Source organism: Myotis davidii, unplaced genomic scaffold (assembly GCF_000327345.1).
Source record: "Myotis davidii unplaced genomic scaffold, ASM32734v1 scaffold339, whole genome shotgun sequence".
In the NCBI taxonomy this organism is placed as follows: Eukaryota; Metazoa; Chordata; class Mammalia; order Chiroptera; family Vespertilionidae; genus Myotis; species Myotis davidii.
In genome coordinates, this window is record NW_006290778.1 from 1342432 (window position 1) to 1349165 (window position 6734).

Genomic DNA, 6734 nt, shown 5'->3' on the forward strand with positions numbered 1-6734 from the left:
GAGACCTAGGAAATCAGGGGCACTAACACTCAACCTGTGTATCCTGCTGGGAGAGCCTCACTGGCCTCAGTGAAGCCAGGGAGCCTGTTGAGATCAATGTAGGTCACTCTCCTGGGGCACAGACCAGGTTAGACAAGAGTAAGGAGTAGCCCGGGGGTGAGTTAAACAAACTAAAGATATCTAGCACAGATGTGACCCCTGGTTAAACCTCCGACTTCCTGTCTTCTATTCCTTCCCATGCTCTTTCCAGAACACTGTGCCTTAGACAGACGATCTCTCCAGGGACCACAGTTGGGCCCACAGCATTAAACTTTACGCTAGTTTCCTGAAAACTTTACTGTGAGTCTCAGCCCCTATATGAGGACAGACTAACAATCCATGGAGCTGCAAATCAGACTGACCCAGGCGGCTGGCCTTTAGGCCCAGCCAAGATGGCGGGGTGGCAGGGTGAGAAAACTCCCTCTGAAATCATTACTGGCTCTTGGCCAGCACATGCTGGCAGAGATGTCCTGGAGTCTTTAATGCAACTACACTGGGCATAAGCCACAAGGCTGGCACAGTTTCAAGAAGCAAAATATCTACTATCTTTTGAATCTGGCACTTAGAGTATCTTGAAAGAAAGACTTGTCTCACATCATTGTCTGTAGCGCTATAATTTGCACTTGACTCTGGCTTTCTTTTTCTGTAATGCCCCTGGCATGAAACTTCAGGTTTTATGACAAGGAATAATCTCAGGCTGTTGGAGTGTTCTACGTTGGATGAGTTCTTTACTCACCTTTATTCTTGGTTCCATGGGGGCGAAAGCCATAAAAGAGTTTAATAGACAGTTAAACCCAGGATCTAGGAGAGCAGTTAATGAGAAATGCAAAACCCGATGTTCTCAGAGAACACAAACTCACCCGGAGGGCATGGAGGAAGAATTCTCTGTCCTAGCAGAATTGTTTCCAGAGAAATGAAGTTAGGGTCATAGGCAGCTCTTATGCAGGTCTAAGTCCCTAAAAGAGGCCTAATGGCTAGTGTCTACAATGGCTTCAATACAAGTTTAATGAAACCAAGTCACTCTCCTTGTCCCTCATCCAGTAAAGCCATATGCACTGTGCATTTCCCCCCAGGGCTGAGGAAGGTTTTCCCCAGCTCCACTCCTTTTTAAAAAATATATATTTTATTGATTTTTTACAGAGAGGAAGGGAGAGAGATAGAGAGTCAGAAACATCAATGAAAGACCACTCTTTTTTAAAAAAAATATATTTTATTGATTTTTTACAGAGAGGAAGGGAGAGAGATAGAGAGTCAGAAACATCGATGAAAGAGAACCATCGATCAGTCGCTTCCTGCACATCCCCCACCAGGGATGTGCCCACAACCCAGGTACATGCCCTTGACCAGAATCGAACCTGGGACCTTTCAGTCCGCAGGCCGACGCTCTATCTACTGAGCCAAACCGGTTTCAGCCCAGCCCCACTCTTAAGTCGTTTCCCCAGTACTATGGGGATTGGTCGAAGAGGCACAGAGCTGAACCAATGGATTCTCATGGCAATGGCTCTGGCACAGTGACCTCCTTGCTGTTTCTCCCCTCTGTTTGGACCATTCTTACGGCAGATTTCTGTTAGGGGTGAGTGTTTACCCAGAAGTGGAATTACTGGATCAAGCGATAATTCCATGTGTAATATTTTGAGAAACTGCCATTCTGTTTTCTATGGTGGCTGCACAATTTCATACTCTCTCCAGGCTCCTAACCTGCTTTTCGTTATATGTTTTGTGAAGTGTCTGTCCCCACTTTTACTAGAATGGAAGATTCATGAGGGCAGATACGTATTTGCTTCCCTAGAACCTTGCTTGGCACATGGTAGTTGATGAACAGTAAGTATTTGTTAAATCAGTGCAGCTGGTTTGGTGCCTCTGACCTCATTCGCACTGTCTTGAACCTCTTCAAGACCCAGCTTAATGCTGACAGCGCCTTTCTTGATCCACCTTGACATGCCTCTTGCAGTCCTTCCTCCTTTCTGCTCTGCGTTCATCCAAGAACTTGCCCCACTGCTCCCTCTGAATCTAAGCTTCTTAATGTTAGGGAGTATGGTTTGTTTGTTGTTGGCCTTTTGCCATCTTTCTGGCCCAGAGGATATATGCTGAACACACACCAGAAGGATGTTCTAAATGTTCAGGCTAAGTAGTGACAGTAAGGGCTAAGCGTGAACACTCCAGAGCTCTCTAAAACCAGCCCCCCCTTGCGCCCCCACCCCCCGAATCTCTGGCTACATGTCCTTGGCACATGCCTCATTCTCTGAGTGTGGTCCTCCTGTGTCTGATGGGAGGTTCTTCTTAGATGTTAGGAATACTGCAGGGCCATCTCTTTTGCAGGAAGAGTACAGTCCTCATCTTTGAGAACCCACATCTGATATGGACAAAATAAATATGTAAAAAAGGTTAAGGACCCCCCCCCCCAAAAAAAAGCCTGTGTCTAGAGCAGTTTTTGCCTCGTGGATGGGTGTACCCAACCTCTCCCTCTCCTAGCCCCACTCCCACTGCTGCAGCTTCACAGTACGAAGCACCAAGAAACTCAAGGAGAACGCGTCCACTTCTCATTCTTGATGAGAGAGAAAAATCCCTATGCCCATGTGATTTCACTTGGTTATTTTAAACTGTTTCTTTTTCTGTCCCATCCCCTGTGATATAACATTTGCAAGCAAAATGTGAAACTTTGTTGTTTTTACCTCCCTTTGCTCAGCTATTTGTGTATAAGTATTATTTGAGTACAATCTCTAAAGGACTGTCAATCCTGTCACCCCACTCCCCTTCCTTCATACTTCCCAGGGAAGCCTTAATGCGTTTATGTAAGAGAGGAATGTTTCCATGACACTTAAAGCCCTCCATGTATTTCTTAAAATCTTTTCAAATGCATAAACAATTGTGGACAAAAAAAAGGGGGGCACTCTGTAATAAACCTGACTGAAAGTAACCTCATAGAGTGATTTGATAATAAATTCCCAACTGGGTAGGTCAAGGTGGGTAGCCAGGCCCCAGGACTATAAAAAGGTTTATCTTTGCCTTAAGCAGGCCCTGTTCGTTGTTTTTGTTCAGCGAGGTTAATCCACCTTTGAAAAGCAGAATAATTCTCTTTTTTTTTTTCAGACGCCTTGGAGCTGAAACTACCCTCTAGGGAGCACATAATCTTACCTATCCTAAAATTCAATCATAGAGATTTTCCTGCCTTGCTTTCTTCCACTGTCCTGTAATCTTCCTTACTTCCCTCTTTAATCTAAAATGGATAAAGATGTGGCTCAGTGATTGAGCTCAACCTATGAACCAGGAGGTCACAATTTGGTTCCTGGTCAAGGCACGTGCCCTCGTTGTGGGCTCAATCCCCAATAAAGGGTATGTAGGAGGCAGCCAATCAATGATTCTCTCTCAACAGTGATGTTTCTATCTCTCTCCCTTCCTCTCTGAAATCAATAAAAATATTTTTTAGTAAAGAACATAGGTGTACACTGATATAAAGTGGTTATTGGATCTTATCCAAAGAACTTTTAGCCTAGAAGTTGATCTATCATGGGAATTATCTCTCTCATTATTCAATTTTCTTTACCAGAGGGTGGTGCGGAACATGGCAGGTGTGGGCGCCACAGTGCTGGCAACGGGTGGCATGGAGGCGCTGCCGGCTCTGATGGGCCCCGACGAGAGCAGAACTGTGGTGGGATGGTGGAGCAGGTGAGCAGGCGGCACCAGGCCAAGGCGGTGTGAGCAGGGGCCTGATTGCCCCACAGAGAGCGACCAGCAGCAGCGGAAGGATGGGACGTTTGGGGGTGGGGGGCGGTGGTTGCCGCCTGGCTCCCAAGCACTGAGGGAGCTGGGGTTGGGAGGGGGCAGCCTTATCGATCATCCTTCAGGAGGGATGGTGAAGCAGATGAAGGGGCAGTGCCAGGCCACGGCGGGGTGCCAGGTGGTGCTGTGAGCCTGGGGGCAGGATCTGAGGCCAGATCCCCCACAAGCTACCCCAAGGGACCCCACCCATGCACGAATTTGTGCACTGGGCCTCTAGAACATATATATATATGTTCTTAAAACCCCACAGGAAAAAAAAATGTATAAAGGGAACTGCAAAACTGTCATTCTCCAGAGCATTTGAGACCTTGCTTTTTCATGTTGTCAGTTTGGCTCAAATAACCTCTTATAAAAATTCTCTACAGGTTTGCGTTGTTCTTACATCAACACAGTGCACTAACAGTATTCACAGACCAGTTAAACAAATCGCTCATAATCTAACAACTCTAACACAACTCTATTTCTTACCAATTGCCTTCCAGTTTTACCCATTTGAATACACAGTTTATACTGTGGTGATCAGACCATAATCCAACCTTGCATTCTACATTTTTCTCTTTATATCTATAAAAAAAATACACATTTCCCCAAGTGTATTCTTAAATATCACAATTTGGTAAATCCAGGTCAAATCTGTCATTGATCGATTGCCCAGTGAGTGGGTACTAGGCTGCATAAGATGCAGAAAAATGAACGTTGTTCCTGCTCTCAAGGAGTTTACGGTCTCAGGGAGAGATGAGACATAGTTCCATGAGACAGCCTCAGACAGCCAGTGGTTACAGGGAAAGATGTGTGGTACAATCACAGCACACCCATGGTAAGCAGGTGTTCTAGGTAGAGGAGAACTTGCAAGGATTGAGGAACTGAGAAAGGCTGCCCCTGCCCCCATCCAGATAAGGGTTGACTTAGTTGTGATAAGCAGCTTTACAGAGGCAGAGGGAAGGGAAGGGAGCGATGGTTCAGATAGGGAAAACTGGATGAAAGTGTAAAATACAGAAGACACACAGTTAGCTTGCGGGCCCCTGAGGCAACTGGCCCCACAGATACAAAAGGTGAGTTTGTTGGGGAATGGTGGGGCCAGCTATAGGAAGGGGTTGAGAATGAGGAAGAGATTAGTAGTTTCCTGGAAGCTGGACACAGGGAAAGCTGATGTGACTGGGATGCAGGAGGGTCTGTAGCGACCTTGGTGCAGAGCTGCGTTGGTCTGGCAGGTGTGGTTTTGTGTCTGAGATGAAGAGGATCTATCCAGCCCAGCCGGCGTGGTCCAGTGGTTGAGCATCAACCTATGAACCAGGAGGTCACAGTTCAATTCCCGGTCAGGGCATATGCCTGGGTTATGGGCTTGATCCCCGATGTGGGGCATGGGGGAGGCAGCCAATCGGTGTTTCCCATCATTGATGTTTCTCTCTCTTTCTTCCTCTCTGAAATCATTAAAAATATTTTTTAAAACAATAGAGGATCTATCCGTCTAAATGTCGCCAGTAGGTCAGGGGAGATGCTGAAGAGCAGGAGGTCAGAGGGAAGTAGGCCCCAGGCCTTGGGAAGGAATAAACACACAGGTCAAATCCAGGCCTTGTCCCCCTGGTTCACTGCTCTGTTCCTGCCCAGAACAGCACCAGGTGCAGAAGGAATCCTTATCAGTGCCTGTTGAATGAGAGCTAGGTCAAGTCTAATTTTGCACAATTTCTGTGCAAAGTTCAGCAATTCTTTATTTCTTCTCCAGGCCTCACGTGTCACCTCCCTATGATGGAGTTATTTTTTCAAGTGCACCTGATGGTCTTTTAGAGCCAGGTCAAGCCAGGAGGCCATGTGAGTCTCAGGAGCTAATAATCCTGAGCCTCACTGTGGCCCATAAGGATTAACACTTGGGGTGGATGACTTCAGATCCCAGATCCCAGTTAGTCATCTGGCAGCTGCCTCTCGCCTCCCCTCCCTCGTTGCCTGTGCTTGAGCCTCTCCGGGGTGGTAAGAGGATATCGCCTGGAATCATTAATTATTGCTGCTGGAAGGCAGCTTACACAACAGCACATGTGCCCTTGTCATTAGGCAGATGAACTGAGTCAGGCCTGAGGGAGTGAAGCTGATTCAGAACACGCGGTTTCCTGGTATCAGCTCAGAGCCCAGCCTCATTCATGCAAGAATTTCACAAATATTACTGAGTGTGTGCTATGGTCAGGCCCTGTTTCAGGGCTGGAGATACACAGAGAACAAACAGACAAAACTGCTGAGGCGGGGAGACCAACAGTCAGTGAGATAAGGTGGATGGTGGGAGGTGCCGAGGAAAAAGCAGGGGGGAGCGAGGGGGGCGTGCAGTTGTAGAGAGGGTGATCAGGAAGGCCTCAGTGAAAACGTGAATTAGAACAAAGCGCTGACTAGGAAGTGGGAGGGAGCATGGGGCTTCCGGGAGCCGAGCGGTGCAGGGGTCCTGTGACAGGAGAGGGCCTGAACCTTACTGTGGCCCACAGGATTAACAGAAACGGGGTGAGAGAATACGAGGAAGCGGGGCCTGAGGCATAGCGCCTGGCCAAGGGGGTCTCAGTCTGCTGTGAAGCCTTTGGCTTCGGTTTTTCCCTGCCTGTGGTCTAATCCATAAACCTGCCTTTTCCTGACTCTCAAGGGCGCTGGGACTTCTGTGGGCAGGAGAGAGAATGTGGCGGTCAACAGGGCTCTCCAAAGCACATAGCCGTGGTGTGGGCAGCTGCCTGGGCCACCTGTGCCAGGCGCACCCCTGCACCCCTGCTCCAGAGGTCTTGCAGGCTGACAGGACATAGTGGCCTCCCGTCTCAGGACGAGGAGACAGAGCACCGATGCAAAGCCAAGCCAAATGAGTTGAGTATGTAAATTCTGCAAAATATCAGAGGAGCAAGTTCATCGCTGAAGCCAGTGCAAAGGGCAGGGTCCGAGTTCAGCAGCAT